The following is a 17,657-nucleotide window of genomic DNA, read 5'->3' as shown; positions in this document are numbered from 1 at the left end:
TGCTGCTGCTGTCTTTGTGGTTTGAAAGGCTTGGCTGGACGGGAGGAAAACCTTGATTTCTTCGCCTTTCCTTTCGGCTGAGGGCCCTCATCCGGAGAAGACTTCCTCTTAAGGGACAGGCCCCACTTCAGGAGAAGATTGCGGTTCTCAGTGGCTGCCTTGTCCACGACCTCTTTGACCACGTCCTTGGGAAAGAGATCTTTACCCCAGATGCTGGATGAAATGAGCCTCTTGGGTTCATGCCTCACTGTGGCCGAGGCGAACACAAACTCCCTACAGGCCCTCCTTGCTTTAACAAAGCAATAGAGGTCCTTAGTCACCGTGGCCAGATGGATCTTGGCCATTACCATGAACATCTCCGGCATCTTGGGGTCGCTAGCCATCGTCTCCATGTTGGTCTGGAGAGACATCGAGGCTGCCAGGCGCTCCTTTGTGTCCAATTCCCTCCGTAGGAGGAATTCCGACAACTTGGGAAGGTTTTCGCCGAACTGCTGACCTGCAATGTCGGCGTCCAACTTCCCAACCGAGAAAGTGAGGTGCACCTCCTTCCAGTCCTTATTGTCCAGCGGCAATGCCAACGACAGAGGTTTGCATTCCTCCAGAGATGGACACGGTTTGCCAGCTTCAACCGCCTTCAAGACGGCCGCGAACCCCTTTTGCATAAAGGGGAAGGCCCTAGCCGGGGAGGATACAAAGGAGGGGTGCTTCTTACTCAAAGCGGCGACTTTAGAGTTTGAGAACCCCCTCTCCTTCAATGCAGCTGTTAAAGTGGCTTGAGCCTTGGAGTGATCCAGGATAATCACCTCCTTTGGTTCCGTCTCCTCCTTCGAGGCCGGCTCCTTCTTCAAACGGACATAACAGTCCGGGTAGGCCCCTCTACTGGGCCAGAATTCCACCTCCTCAAGGGGAATTGAGCCCAGTTTCTCCGACATGACGATCTTCCCAATCGTCATCGGCATGTGCTCGGCATATCTCCACGGGTTGGCATCCGAGCACAGAGGAAGGTCCTTCACGTTGAGCTTCTTTGGAGGTCCACGTGATGCTGTGATCTTCTGCATCTGGAGCTCCAAAGTAGCAGCCTTCTGATTATTCTCCCTCTGCATCTGTTGGATCATACCAACGATGGAAGAGAGAGCCTGTCCTAGCTCTGCTGGAAGAGCGGACGAGGTAGAGGGGATAGGTTCAGGGACCTGAACCGGCACGTCTGAAGATACGGGAACCTCTTCCTCCACGGCAATAGGATCTCGATCCTCCTCCTCGCCTTCTGCGAGGAGATCCTGTTCCGCACGATCGGACAAGTCAGACATCTTGTCGTCCAACTGGATGTCCTGCATGGCATCAGCGACATCCTCCTCCACTGGGATCTGGACGAGAGGGATCTCCGGCCGAGGCTGGGGAACAACAGCATCAGTGGAAGCCTTGGGAAAAAGGTATGCCCTCATCTTCTCATTAGGAAGATAAGGTCCAGTGGTGTTTTTCTGAAAACCCCTTACCCATAAGCGAAGCTTCTCCCTCGCTGCATCTCTTGACTCCGCCGACCTAGGGGATTCAAAAGCCTCTGATAGCAGGTTAGTACATACAGCACATACCTGCGGATCCCAGTAACGATGGTCATCATTGGAGGCTGCGCAAGCCGCGTGCCTCCTACACGAGACATGTCCGCAAAAGTTCTTACTGCGGACATTGCAGAAGACACTATCACACTTCGGATGCTCCTCCTGTAAAAGAAGAAAAATTTCCATGAATATCAAGTGAATTTCAATTCACATGTAACAAATGAGTATTCACCAAGAATAAGGGAAAGACACCTACTTGTGAAACCCATACAAACACCTGTGGAAGCCCACCAGCCAAAGTCACCTAGTTAGTCTTTACTAGAATAACCAGAGAGCATATTTCCAAAGGAAATAAGGTGTAGCTCACACCTAAGGTAAAATTTTACCATTCCGGCCAGGGATGAAAAGAATTCTCTTTTATCCTTGTAAGGCGACACCAAGTGATTGCACAAGTAACACAAGTAAGATAGAAAAGACAGTGTTGTAACCTACTATATCATGGACTCCCTTGGTTGGCTACACCACCAAAGAAAGGACTGATACAGTACCTGAGGGTGGTGTACCGGCCGGCTATTGCCGGTCAGCACCCCCCCCCCCCCCCCCCCCCCCCCCCCGTTTTTCGAAAGGTAGATCTCAAGTACACAACATCAGATCACCCCTATTGGGGAGAACTCCAGATCCCATGCCTGAACCGGCCGGCAGTGGTTGCCGGTCCGCAGCCACCCGGTTTGCACTGCGTTGCCGGCCATCATTCTTAGTGGCCGGCTAACCGGGCAGTGTAGCAGGCCGGCCGGCAGCAGTAAGCAAACCTCGCCGGCTGGCCTCCACACCACTTGTAGTGGCCGGCAGATGAGCAAGAGACCGGCCGGCAAAGGTATATAACCATCGCCGACCGACAGCAAGAGAACTGGAGAACACCCCTCCCCACCGACGGCCGGCCTGTAGGCCGGCAGACGGCAAGGACAACACATACGAAGACAACAGAATGAGTGCCGGGCTAAGAGGCTATGAGCCTCTGTGCCCGGCACCCGAAAGAGTGCCGAAAGGAAGGGGAGACACTAAGTCAGGCTTCCTAACCGCTGCTTACTGAATCTACAGACGGCAGCGATGGAGGGACCAAGAAAGGACCGGGCAGCACTCGAAGGAAGGGTCTCTGCCGGCCGACAGGAGACCACGTCAGTTCCCCATCCTAACCTAGGCTAGGTACGGATGCGGACGACTGACACAAAGGAACGGAAAATAGAAGGGAAGGACAGAGGGTCCTATCCAACCTTGCCTTGGCTAAGGGTCATTCCCAACTAAGACAGCTCATCTCAGCCAGAGAAAGACCCGAGGGGGAGGCCGGCACTACTGGCTGCCTCCCTAAAACCACGGCAAGGAAGGAATTGCTATTCCAGAAAAGGGAACATATCCCGAATCCGGAACGGCAAGAGGACAAGTCTGAGGGGTCACCGAGCGAAGGGGTCACTACTGGAACCCAACAAGGTGGACCAAGGGGGATACACCCCTTATGCCCGTGTCAGTCAGCAAGGGAGACTCTGCCCCATGCCAGACCAACCCGGACTCAGACTAAACACTGTTGTACTGTCCCCCTCTGAACCAATTCAGATGGAACGGGAAGGTACAGTACTACTCCAGCATAGATATATTTGAAAATTAATTCAAACAAACCACTAGAGTTAAGCCTAGGGCTTAAACAGAGGGAAAGGGTTTGCCCCTTCCCCGAAGAGAAGGGAGCAAACGGGGAAACAGATAATATTATAATGACCTAAGACAACCTAGCCTAGGCACTAAGAGAATCGATTACCAAATTCACCGAAACTCACACCAATACTATCTTGGAAGGTACTCGAAAAGGGCTTATATGTATAACGTTGCCTAACGCTTAAAACAATAAAATCACACTTGGAAGACTAATTATCATGCAGGCAGTACATAGGCCAACCGCTAGCCTACGAAGACTAGTGTTGGCAGCCTAGGCAAAACTTCGCCAGGCACACTACTAACGCATCATAACAGAATTCCTAAATAAGCTAATTAGCTAATATTTAAGCGCAAAAGGGCTGGGAACGTCGCTCTTGCTAACAAATAAATCCTATTCTAGCGAGCGACAGCATCCATGATGCCTCCAGCAGGCAACAGCTCTTGTATCAAAGATAACTCTTTTAATTACTTTAATTTTAACCAAGAGCCTACATTTATACATAAAAGAAATAGTACTCAACTTATCCGAGGCCGAAGAAGTTGGAGAAAGCATTATAACACGAGAAATTCCAAGATTTGGTAGAAAACAGGGAACAAAACACCGAGTCGTAGAGCTACGCAAAAAGGAATACAGATGGCGCCGCGAGCGGCGCAGGGCACGCTTTCGAAACGGGGAGGAGAGATGCCTTACGAACGGCTCCCCCCTTTCTTATCGTTTTCGTTTTCTTGCCATTTGACCCCTACGAAGTGTTAACTCTATTCGGGGTATAGATTGCTATGAGGCGTGTCAAGAATACGTCCACTGATATTTACGATATCCCTAAGGTCTTTTTTAGGGATACTCGCTCCAGGAGTTAGAATTCTGGGTACCTGAAGGTAAATTCTCTGGGAATATCGCCGTACTGTAGTTGTAATATACCCTAGGAAGCTGCCTTTAAGGAACTTCCATCAGGACGACATGGCTTGAGCCCAAAAAAATTAATACTGTACTTCCTTTTTGCTTGTGCAATTTTACTAATACTGTACCAATTTTGATTATTGTACCATACCTAAATACACAAAAATCCATTCATACATGAACATTGCTAATGTAGGTGCTTACTTTTACAGATATAATACAGTAATTATTTTTATAAATCTCCCCTGATCATATTTCTTATTCTCCAGAATCTTGGTTTAATCAACACACCAGTAAATAAGATGTTTAAGATTTTCCTATATTCTTTTGTTTCAACTAATACATGAACTTGACAAAAAAAATAGAGCCCTCTAGCAGTAAGCGGTAGGAAGCCCAGGTTGTCGCATAAAGAAATACAGTTTTCAGTTTACAGTAGTCTGTCGACTGTCAGTGATCGAATGTGTCTTCACCTGATTTAGTTTAAAGTTAATTGCCTGAATGTGCATAGGAGTTAATTCTGGGAGATCATGTTCCCCATTACCTTGTATCAAGTCGGAGGCATTTCTGCAATTTGAATAATAATTATGAGGAGTGAGTTTCACTCTCTGTACCACTAATGGGAAAGTATGTTTCAATGGTTGATCAAGTTGACAGTTCTTATGAGGCGGGGTAGACTGAGCTTATTAATTTTAGTGGTATGACGATGATATTGACATGCCTCCACTTTTAGACAACATACAAGCAGCCATTGTTCAGTAATGATGAGCTTCACAAGCTCTTGACATCACTTGTTCCCTTTGTTTAAACTATGGAAGTCCAGTGAATCCTCCCTTAGTCTTGGTAATTTTGATCCTTCCCAACCTGTTGTCTTGGTCTTTGGGGTTACTATGGATCAGATTCAAACACACTACTACTTATACTTTACTCTCTACACATACATACAATTATACACATTCCCAGTTATATTTCCTGATGACCCTAACTTATCTATATTTTAAATAATTCTATGTAATAAAATACTAATTATAGTGAAAACATATTTCATACACTCAAAATTATAGAAGAAATAACCACAACTAATTAATATCACAACTCCACTCCAGAAACTTAAAATTAATAGTTGTTCGTTTACAACAGACACGAACAACATAAACATACATAGGCTAACATGTATCATTGTACAATACTATCTTTTTGACAATACCACAGGATGTTTTTCACTCCTTGTAGGAAGTCTTACATCACTGGCAAATACTGTACAATAATATAAATCTCAAGAAACCAGAACTTCACAATAGCTTTTTTTTTTTTTCAAATAAAAATTACAATAATGCATTCAAGCCTTGCATGATACTTTTCCAAGTACAGTACTGTATTCGGACTGTCATCTGTGTTTTCCACTCTTTACTACACAGTCCTCTTCATTCCCAATTTTTATCAAAACTTTCTCTTTCACTGTCACTTTCATTTCAATTCCCCTTTCTAATCTTGCTGGCTCTTTACTACTAATAATTTCTTACAATGGTCAATAAAGGTCTGTACACATTGTACTCAACTGCTATCATAACTGTAAGACACTAACGCAGGAGACCTTCTGTGGTGTTTGAACTCTTCTTGGGCACACACCTCCAAGTACAAACAACCCAGCCTGCTTTGGGCTAGAAAAAAAGCAGGCAAATGGAAGGGAAGTCACCAAAAACATTGGATCTCCTCATCATCCTGGAAAAAGAGGATAAATTGTGGAAACTGCAAAATGGGAGGCAAAAACAAATTATAGATACAGACTAATAAAGATTACTATGTTGTTGTCAAACCTAAGCAAACCCTCTTTAGTTATTTTAGTTAACAAAATTTCATTCAGTAATGATTCTAAATGTACTCTGTGCTCCATAGTTTCTAAAGCCTTGCACAGAGCTTCAAAATCTTTACCTACTTTAGTTCCTTTTTTCAATATTTAACTTAGCCGGTGATTATAATAGCTGCAACTCTGTTGCTCGACAGAAAAACTCTACGGAAAAATTCGCCAGCGATCGCTACACAGGTAGGGGGTGTACTCAACAGTGCCATCTGTCGTTCAGATACCCAGTACTCATTGTAAACAAAGAACTCAATTTTCTCTCTGTCGGGCTACCGGCAAGACCTACTAATTCGCTGTTGCTAACTGGATTTGTTTTCACAACTATTTGGTGAAGTACACTATTCTAGTTTTGAGCTTTCGCTATGCAGGTGTTCTATCTTCATCTTAAAACTTGAACTCGTTTTGGATAGATTTAATTATGGTGACAAAGAGAGTATGGACTTTCTTTCACTTTTAAATGGCCGACCCTTCCCTTAGACGGAAGTGTGTTTAGGCTTTTAGTAATTATCTTATCACGTTATAGATTTTCCTCTATATATTTTATATCTCTCCGCCTTTATTAGGCCTCTTCGATTAACTTTCCATTTTTTATAAACATATAAAAATAAATTTTAATGCTTTGTTTATATAGACCTTTCCTGAGAGTAGGCGGTCCTAACTTGGAAACCGAAGTTAATCAACGTTGAGCCCTTTATATCGTCTTTAGCTTTTAAAGAGCTAAGGATTTAAAACTTTTTAAATGTAATATTTTATGAAAGAATTTCTTTGATAGTCTTCGTACTGTTTTCAAAGATGAACTAACGTTTAGTTTTTTATGCTACGCAGTTGTTGACGTTCAGGACGTTCAACATGCGCTCTATCGTTACGATAGAGAGAGAGGGTATCACGGTTTCACTTTGCAGTAAGAGTACAGTAAATCGATTCTGACGTTTTGTTCATTCTTTCTTAGCTTAAATGTTTTAAATTCTAATTTAAAGGAACTTTTTATTTGAAAAACCTTTCAGTTTTTTCCTTTAGTCAAATAACATGTTTTTTTGACGATATATAATTGGGCTCTTCTCTTAGGTGCGAAATCAAGAGAGAAAGAGAGAGAGAGATAGAGACGGAGGGAGAGAGAGGAGAGAAAACGTTCCGTTCAAGCGGGTAACGTTGTTCTCGTGTTACTCACGTCCCTAGTCGCTGTACGGGGAGGAAGGATAAAACGTTTTTAGGTTTTTATTCTCGTCCCCAGGCTATGTGCGGTGAGAGATTGAAAACGTAGTTATATGAACTAGTGTTTAGTCTCTTTCCCAGCCACTGATTTTTCTTTTTATCTTAAAATATGTTTTCTGTTTTTTGCTGGTATTATGAGCTTGCATTATACGACTAATTTCGCAATTACTACCTTTTAATGAAGGGTAGAATTGCATGTTTCAGGTAGAAATAAGTGCAAAACAGAAAATCGAAGTGATAAAGTGATATGCGCAAAGTGTTACAGTGTTGCGTCCGAGGCGCAAGGTGTTACAGTGTTGCGTCCGAGGGTTCGTCTGTTCGTGCCTGTCGTTCACCTAGTCCGGGACCTCTTACATGCTCCCAAGCCCAGGGGAGAAGTAATGTCAAACGACTTATGGGTTCGAGAGGCCTTGACCAACGAACAGACGTTTTCCCTCTATGGTATCGGGTGTATCTTACCAAGATCTCCCCTACCATAAGACGAGAGAGACGTTGTTTCTCCTCGCCATCCGTAGGCTTTTCGCATAAGAAACCTGTCACAAGGTTTCGAAGCCCTTAAGCGAAAGTCAGTCCTTTCAGGACAGGTCCAGCGTCCTGGTTACAGCCATTAGGACAGCTCTGACCCTATGCAGTCATCGGATAACTGCTCGCCGCCTAACAAAAGCGTAACACAGACTCCGAGAGTCTTTTTTTGTAGGCAAAGTGTTGCGGTCACAGACGTTACCCTCGTCTATTACCACAACCATTTCCGTTGATCCTTAAGGGGTTGTATGGCAAAACATGCAGTATATGCTTGCCTCCCTTATGGAAGACTATTCTGCCGATTAGTCCGTTGAGTCTAGCCGTTTATCTCATCGATATCCTGGCTTTCAGCCAACCTAACGTTCCTTTGTGCTTACTGTTGACGTTGGCGTAGCTTAGTCACGTCAGTCAGGTTGTTTAGAACCACACTCGATGCGGTCTCGTGTGGTTTTTCAGCCGCATTTGGACGTTAGGCCACTGGCTGATGCTCCTGTTGACGTTCAAGACGTTCACTAACAATCGGAGTTGACTTGTTTTGACGCTGTGCGTCAACCTCCGCATTCTAGAGTTGTTTTGACTGCTCAGTCTAGGCAGTCAAAGCAGTCTCGAGTGGACGCTGTGCGTCCTCACGCACCTGTTGTGGTTGACAGTTCAGTTGTTGACAGTTCACAGACTGTCAAGCAGTTACATGACGTTGCGTTCTGGTCCGCTACTAATGCACCAGTGAGAGACTCAGCTTTTATCGGACAAGGTTCCTGTAGATGAGGAAGTTGCTGTTCTCCCTCCTACTGATATTCCCTTGAGGACTCTGTCAGATGGAGAGGAGCCTAAAGCTGCTTAGCCTCCTATGGACTTTAATTAAATCATGATGATTTTTTTAAGGATCATCGTCCGGATCTTTTTGTAACTGCTGCTCCTCGTTCGCCTAAACGTCAGAGCTTACACTAGGCCTAGCTACTTCGAAGCCGTTGTTTTTAAGCTAGTGCTCTCTCGCTCTCCTAGAGAGCGTTACGTTGGCTAGGCGACTGGTTTTTCACCAGGAGGAGTTTGGGGGATACAGCCTTTGCTTTCCCTTCTTTTAAACTGGTTTATAGAGCGAGAGTCTGATATGACACGAGAGAAGTTCTCGGCTTGGGAGTTCATGCCTCTGCCCAGATAGACTTCTCAATTCTGGTAGACTCTCCCTGGCGCCTAGCCAGGAGACGCTCCAAGTTGTTTACAGGTCAACTTCACAGCTGTTGTCGAGCCTTTGAAGTTTTGCTGTACTATTATGTCACGCATAACAAGGCTTTCAGGGATGGTAAACGGTTCCGCCTCAGTCGCTAACCCCGTCTGTTGCCACACCTGCTCCCGCAGACCCTAAATGGGCTTTGCTGCAAGACATGCAGTCCAAGCTTGCGTCCTTGATAGAGGACTTAAATGCGGAGAAGAACCTTCTGGCCAACAACCTTCCAACCGGTCGGTTGTGCGCCCTGTTGACGCTGAGGTAACCTACTCGCGTCTGCCAGTTGAGGTGGTTCCTCCACCGATGCGACCCAGTGTGGGTTGCCAGCCGCACGTTGACGTTAAGCGACGCTCGGAGGTGGTTGTTGACGTTCAGGACGTTCAACAACCAGCAGAGGTGACTTGTTTTGACGCAGTGCGTCAACCTCAGCAACCCGGTAGGGTGTTGACTGCACAACCCAGACGGTCTAGACAGTCTCGGGTTGACGCTGTGCTTCCTCGCGCACCCATGGTTGTTGACAGTTCACAGACTGTGCAGCAGTTCCATGATATTGCGTCCGGCTCCGTCACGCATCCACCAGTGCGACCGGATTCAGCGAGCCAGACGTTGCCCACTCCGTTGCCGTTTCCTCATCAGTTTCGGATGAGGAACCCTCTGATGAGGACGTTGCTGAACAACAAGACGATCAGCCCCCAGCCCTGCTATCCATCCAGAAGATGCTGAAGAAGGAACGCTGCTCAGTCAGGCTGTGGATGAGTCTGGTAGGGACGCTGTCATCCGTGGATCAATTTGTGTCACTAGGAAGACTACACCTCCGTCCTCTTCAATACCATCTAGCTTTTTCACTGGAAAAAGGACAAGACGCTAGAAGCGGTCTCGATCCCGGTTTCCGAAAAGATAAAGTCTTGTCTGACTTGGTGAAAGGACAATATCAACCTAAGAGAGGGTCTTCCCCTGGCTGTTCAGACTCCCAACCACGTTCTCTTCTCGGACGCATCGGACGTAGGCTGGGGTGCGACATTAGACGGTCGGGAATGCTCGGGAATATGGAACTCGAGTCAAAGGACAATGCATTTCAACTGCAAGGAGCTACTGGCAGTACGTCTGGCCTGGAAAAGCTTCAGGTCTCTCCTTCAAGGCAAAGTGGTGGAGGTGAACTCGGACAACACCACGGCTTTGGCGTACATCTCCAAGCAAGGAGGGACCTACTCTCTGACGTTGTACGAGATCGCAAGGGACCTCCTCTCCTGGTCAAAAGGTCTAAACATATCACTAGTAACGAGGTTCATCCAAGGCAACTTGAATGTCATGGCAGATTGTCTCAGTCGGAAGGGACAAATAATTCCAACAGAATGGACCCTCCACAAGGATGTGTGCAAGAGACTTTGGGCCACCTGGGGCCAGCCAACCATAGATCTCTTCGCAACCTCGATGACCAAGAGGCTCCCAATATTTTGCTCACCAATCCCGGACCCAGCAGCAGTTCTTATAGATGCCTTTCTCCTAGATTGGTCACATCTAGATCTATATGCATTCCCTCCGTTCAAGATTGTCAACAAGGTACTGCAGAAGTTCGCCTCTCACGAAGGGACAAGGTTGACGCTAGTTGCTCCCCTCTGGCCCGCGAGAGAATGGTTCACCGAGGTACTTCGATGGCTAGTAGACGTTCCCAGAACACTTCCCCTAAGGGTGGACCTTCTACGTCAGCCACACGTAAAGAAGGTACACCAAGGCCTCCACGCTCTTCGTCTGACTGCCTTCAGACTATCGAAAGACTCTCGAGAGCTAGAGGCTTTTCGAAGGAGGCAGCCAGAGCGATTGCTAGAGCAAGGAGAACATCCACCCTTAGAGTCTACCAATCGAAGTGGGAAATCTTCCGAAACTGGTGCAAGTCAGTATCCGTATCCTCGACCAGTACCTCTGTAACTCAAATAGCTGACTTCCTCTTATATCTGAGGAAAGAACGATCTCTTTCAGCTCCCACTATCAAGGGTTACAGAAGCATGTTGGCATCAGTCTTCCGTCACAGAGGCTTAGATCTTTCCAACAATAAAGATCTACAGGACCTCCTTAAGTCTTTTGAGACCACGAAGGAGCGTCGTTTGGTTACACCTGGTTGGAATTTAGACGTGGTACTAAGATTCCTTATGTCAGACAGGTTCGAGCCGCTACAATCAGCCTCCCTGAAAGATCTCACCTTAAAGACTCTTTTCCTGGTATGCTTAGCCACAGCTAAAAGAGTCAGTGAGATTCATGCCTTCAGCAAGAACATCGGATTCTCATCTGAAACGGCTACATGTTCTCTACAACTTGGTTTTCTAGCCAAAAACGAGCTGCATTCTCGACCTTGGCCAAAATCGTTCGATATTCCAAGCTTATCGTATGGTTGGAAATGAACTAGAAAGAGTCTTATGCCCTGTAAGAGCTCTTAAGTTCTATTTAAAACGAACTAAACCTTTACGAGGCCCGTCTGAAGCTTTATGGTGTTCAGTTAAGAAACCATCTTTGCCTATGTCAAAGAATGCTTTATCCTATTTTATCAGACTGTTAATACGAGAAGCTCATTCCCATCTGAATGAGGAAGACCAAGCTTTGCTGAAGGTAAGGACACACGAAGTTAGAGCTGTCGCAACTTCCGTGGCCTTTAAACAAAATAGATCTCTGCGAAGTATAATCGACGCAACCTATTGGAAAAGCAAGTCAGTGTTCGCGTCTTTTTATCTTAAGGATGTCCAGTCTCTTTACGAGAACTGCTACACTCTGGGACCATTCGTAGCAGCGAGTGCAGTAGTGGGTGAGGGCTCAACCACTACAATTCCCTAATTCCATAACCTTTTTAATCTTTCTCTTGAAATGTTTTTATTGTTGTTTTTGGGTTGTCCGGAAGGCTAAGAAGCCTTTCGCATCCTAGTTGATTTGGCGGGTGGTCAAAGTCATTTCTTGAGAAGCGCCTAGATTAGAGGTTTTGATGAGGTCCTGTTGTATGGGTTGCAACCCTTGATACTTCAGCTCCTAGGGGTCGCTCAGCATCCTAAGAGGATCGCGAGGCTCCGTAAGGAAGACGTACTTAAAAAGGCAGAGTAATTGTTCAAGTCGACTTCCTTACCAGGTACCTATTTATTTTGTTTAGTTATTTTGATAACTTCTAAAATGAAATAAAAATTCTTAGCTCATATGATGTAAACATATTTTGCTGGTCTCTACCCACCCCCCTGGGTGTGAATCAGCTATTATAATCACCGGCTAAGTTAAATATTGAAAAATGTTATTTTGATAATAAAATAAATTTTTGAATATACTTACCCGGTGATTATAAATTAAAGGACCCTCCCTTCCTCCCCAATAGAGACACAGTGGACCGAGGAGAAAATTGAGTTCTTTGTTTACAATGAGTACTGGGTATCTGAACGACAGATGGCGCTGTTGAGTACACCCCCTACCTGTGTAGCGATCGCTGGCGAATTTTTCCGTAGAGTTTTTCTGTCGAGCAACAGAGTTGCAGCTATTATAATCACCGGGTAAGTATATTCAAAAATTTATTTTATTATCAAAATAACATTTCTCACATTGTTAGTATTTTTACAGAGTCTGGATGTAAAAAAAGACAAATATTATGTTGGATTTTCTGTATTTACATTTCCCCAATGCTGGTCATTCTGTATGACATCTAGATTACAAGACAGATATTAGAGTTTGGTTGCTGGATCAGTATATCCCACCTATACTAAAGCATGCGTGATTAAAACTAAATTTTTTCAATTTGGGAAATTGTCTCATATTGTAGATGCTCTTTAAGATATTTTGCTGTTGGTGTGGTACCAGCATAGCTAGTGGGTTACTGTACATTGTTTGTTCATTCCAGATAACAGTGCGTTGTCGTCACTCACAAGCTAGGGCTCTAGTTCATCATGGGTTTACGTTAGTATGGTATTTTCTTAAACCCAGGTTTTTATTTCCATTATGAGTCTGGTTGTAAAAAAAGAAAAAAAAGACTTAAACATTATATTAGTATATCTGTATCGAGTTGAGAATTATAGTTGATAATGATAAAGATTAATTTTAATTATGTGCATGAGTATCCCTTTGCCAAATAATCCCTCAAAGGTACCATGACGTGCCGTTATACATGGTTGACATTTCGGCCTTAAACTTCAGCAGGTGTATAACATTAACATTCCAGTTGTAAACAGGATCAGTGTCAGGGCTTAGGGGGGGCTGGAAATCTTACAATAAACTACCTCAACATGTTTTTAAAGTATGATCTGATGCTATTTTTCATCCGAGTGTGCAGAGACAGCTGTTTCTTATCTGCGCAGCATATACTTCTCAATTCCTTAATTCAATAATTTCTTTTTGGGTAGCTCTGAAGTCAACTTAGTTCTAGATTCAGAGTAATAGGTCAGGCCAAGACTACCCAGTTTCACCTCTATCCTAAATGCTCAAGTAGTAACTAGGGGTCATCACCATTTAGAAAAGGATGATGTTCCGTTGGCTTTAGCATTGACTAAACGCATAATTGAATTACAAGCATTACTGATTGAGGTAGGCTTTGGGAAGCACAATATGATCTTATCACTTTTACTCGCCTTCAGATTTAAAATGTTTTTAAGACTAGGAGTCTGCCTCAATTTTTGCACATTCCTTCACTAAAAGTTGATAAAGACAGTTTGGTAGAAATAGTTTGTTATCCAGTAGGAACATTATACAGTAGTTGTATTTAGATAAACCAATGTAAATTAACCCTTTTACCCCCAAAGGACGTACTGGTACGTTTCACAAAACTCATCCCTTTGCCCCCATGGATGTACCGGTATGTCCTTGCAAAAAACTGCTATTTACATTTTTTTTTTTTGCATATTTTTGATAATTTTTTGAGAAACTTCAGGCATTTTCCAAGAGAATGAGACCAACCTGACCTCTCTATGACAAAAATTAAGGCTGTTAGAGCAATTTAAAAAAATTATACTGCAAAATGTGCTTGGAAAAAAATAACCCCTGGAGGTTAAGGGTTGGAAAGTTCCAAATAGCCTGGGGGTAAAAGGGTTAATAGAGTTAATATCCGTAATTTGTCCTATGGCTTGAGGGTCCATAATAACCCGCTAAACAAAACCACTTTGACATTCCTGGTTAAAATGCAATCACAGGAGTGCTCAAGGAATTAGATCCAAAGATCATCAATGCTTGAGAGTGAAGCTGCATGATATTAGGATCACAGCTACATCCCTGATTTTTTTGTAGGAATTTTTCTTTGGAAAGTTTCTAGCATCAGTTCAAGGGTTTACTGAGTAGGGTTTTGCAGACATTATCTTGAAAAGCCAATCTACCGTACAGTACTGTATTTTTAATTACTTTAATAAACAGTCTGGAATCCCGTATTTCAAATCGTAATTTAAACTTATGAAAGTAAGCTACTCAAGTAATTTAGACCAGATTTGTACCTTAAACTAGCTGCATTAATTGTGCTAAAATTTATCCCTCTCCCTCATAAAAATAATTAAAATTTTAATAATAGATTTGTTATTTCCATACAGTACTCGCCTGATTTTCATAGTATTGTATATACAGTATGCCCAACCTCTACTCCACGGACAAAATATCAGGAGGAATAATGTCAACTTTGAAACTGAAAATTATTTTCCCTTATGCAACAACCTAAGCATCCTACCACTTACCACTAGAGGGCTCTATTCCCTTATTAAGGTTATTTATTGGTTGAAATGAAAGAAAAGAGGAAAATTTTAAGAAATATAAAATTTTGTGGGTAAGTGAAGTTCTAAATACTGTACACCTAGATTCTTCTTAGTTCTATTTTCCATACTGCACTGTATAACTTCCCTGCCTTTGTCAATTAGATTTGAAGGAATTCAGGTCATAAAATAAGAAATCTTGATTAGGAAATAATTATTGGAAAAGTACATTAGGAATCAGTAACAACTGCATACAGTGGAACCTCTACATCCGATCGTATCTACATCCGAATTTTCCAACATCCGAAGTAAAATTCGAGCAAATTTTTGACTCTACACCCGAATTTTATTTCGACACACGAAGTAGCAATTTTCGTCGTACCGGTTGTATCCGAATTTTTCGACACGCGAAGTACAATTCGAACACGTTCCGACTCTACACCCGAATGTTTTTTTCGACACCCGAAGTAAACAATACTCGTACGCGTAGTCGGTGCTCATAGCGCCTGAAGTGTTTTTTATTTCCGCCGATAGAAGGCAGCACATCGACCTCGGAGGGACGCTCAATTAGCGCGGCTTGGGTCAGTCCTCTGTTCTCGTCGGCTTCGTGCGGTTGTGCTCTTTGCGTTGTGATATTAACTGTGAATTAATCGTGATTTTTTACGTGCATACATTAACGATAATTTACGTAAATCATGGGTCCAAAAAGGCTTAGTTTTGCCAGTGGTAGTGGTAGTGGTGAGAAAAGGAAGAAGGAAATGCTTTCTATAGAAATTAAGCAGGAAATTATTGAAAAACATGAGCGTGGCATCCGCGTGAGTGAACTTGCTAAACAGTATGGCCGTAATATGTCAACGATCTCGACAATCCTTAAACAGAAGGAAGCTATTAAAGCAGTGAAACCTTCTAAGGGGATCACTATAATTTCCAAACGCCGTACCCCTATCATAGAAGAGATGGAACGACTTCTACTAGTGTGGATTAAGGATAGAGAGATCGTTGGCGACACCATCACCGAAACAGTCATCTGCGAGAAGGCGCACGCCATCTTTACGGACTTGAAGGAGGAGAGCTCTGTGGGTGATGCTGGGGAGAGTTCAACCGAGCCTTCCTTAGATGATTTCAAGGCATCTCGTGGCTGGTTCGAGAAATTTAAGAAACGGTCCGGGATTCATTCAGTTGTTCGCCACGGAGAGGCTGCTAGTGCGGACACAAAGGCTGCAACTGACTTTGTTAAGAAATTCGAAAATATCGTAAAGGAAGAAGGCTACGTAGAGCAGCAGGTGTTCAATTGTGATGAAACCGGGCTGTTTTGGAAGAAGATGCCGAGTCGAACCTACATCACTGCTGAAGAGAAGAAATTGCCTGGGCATAAGCCAATGAAGAATCGGTTGACTCTTGCTCTATGTGCCAACGCTAGCGGGGACTTTAAAGTTAAGCCCTTGCTTGTTTACCATTCAGAGAACCCTAGGGCCTTTAAAGCACACAACGTCGATAAGGATCAGCTTCATGTTTTCTGGCGATCCAACTCGAAGGCCTGGGTCACTAGGCAATTCTTTGTGCAATGGGTAAACCAAGTTTTCGGTCCTTCTGTGAAGAAGTATCTTCATGAGCAGAAATTGCCTTTAAAGTGCCTGCTATGCCTTGACAATGCACCCGCTCACCCCCCCGGACTTGAAGATGATATCTTCGATGAATTCAAGTTCATAAAGGTGCTGTATCTTCCACCAAATACCACCTCTATCCTCCAGCCCATGGACCAGCAAGTCATCTCTAATTTTAAGAAGCTGTACACCAAGCACTTATTCAAGCAGTGCTTTAATGTCACGCAAAGCACCAACTTAACTTTGCGTGAATTTTGGAGGGGCCACTTCAATATCGTGCACTGCTTAAAGATCATTGATCAGGCTTGGGTGGGATTAACTCGACGGACCCTCAATTCTGCATGGAAGAAGCTGTGGCCTGATGCAGTTTCTCCCCGAGATTTCGAGGGTTTTAACCCCGAACCTGATCCCGTGGTCGGTGCAGCGGAAGCCGTAGAGGAAATCGTCTCCCTTGGCAAGTCCATGGGTCTGGATGTCGACGCAGATGACGTTACGGAACTCGTCGCCGAACATCACGACGAACTGACGACGGATGAGCTCAAGGAACTCCATGCTATGTCGGAGCACATGAGTGATGACGAGGAAGAGAGCGAGGAGGTAGAACATGTGTTAGGTTCAGCGCAAATAAAAGAGGTGTTAGGAAAATATCAAGACGTGGTCGACTTCATCGACAAATACCATCCAAAGAAATTGCAGGTTTGTCGTGTAGTTTCTCAATTCGATGATGTTTGCCTAACGCACTTTCGAAACATTCTGAAAAGCCGTACGAAGCAATTATCTATCGATGCTTTCTTTAAAAAAACTGCGAAGCGAACTCGCGATGAAGAGGATGTAAGTGAACCGAAGAAAACGGCAAAGAGTGAAGAGGAAGAAAGTGAAACACAGAAAACGGAAAAGAGTGAAGCAAAAGAAATTCAGTCAATTTTAAATGTAAGTGATAGTGATTAAAATTACGTAATCATCAAAAAGAAAAAAAGAAAATGTAAAAAAAAATATAAAATATAAAAATTAAAAAAAAATAAGCTAAGTTATGTTAAAGTTCACTTAGTGTAAGTTAGAATAAGTTACGGTAGTGTTACGTTTATCGTAGTTAACCTCTCTACCTCCTCGCCGTCCGTCCGTCTCCTCTCTCCTCTCTGCGTAGCGAAGACGAACAACACCTGCGCTGGAGTTTCTAAGGTAAAGTGACGCTAAAAACCCGTTTCTTATTTATCATTTTTTGCTAATTCTTCTTATTTACATGTCTATTCTTCTTATTTACATGTCTATTATCTAATTTAGTGTTCATTATTCTCATGGGAAAATTATGTGTAGTAGTTTATTAAGAAGTTATCATAGGTTTTTGGGCTCAACCACGGATTAATCCTATTTCAATGTATTCTTATGGGAAA

At 43.7% G+C, this 17,657-nt stretch overlaps 1 protein-coding gene across 5 annotated transcripts in view; it reads left to right on the top strand.

Annotated features, from left to right (window-relative positions):
- Nucleotides 1-17,657, top strand: part of LOC137648740 (acetylcholine-gated ion channel acc-4-like) — a 184,969-nt gene that overhangs the window by 137,531 nt on the left and 29,781 nt on the right. The gene's annotated exons all lie outside the window — the stretch shown is intronic.

The sequence above is a fragment of the Palaemon carinicauda genome, chromosome 10, assembly GCF_036898095.1.
Source record: "Palaemon carinicauda isolate YSFRI2023 chromosome 10, ASM3689809v2, whole genome shotgun sequence".
Lineage (NCBI taxonomy): Eukaryota > Metazoa > Arthropoda > Malacostraca > Decapoda > Palaemonidae > Palaemon > Palaemon carinicauda.
This window is presented reverse-complemented; position numbering and strand designations above follow the sequence as displayed.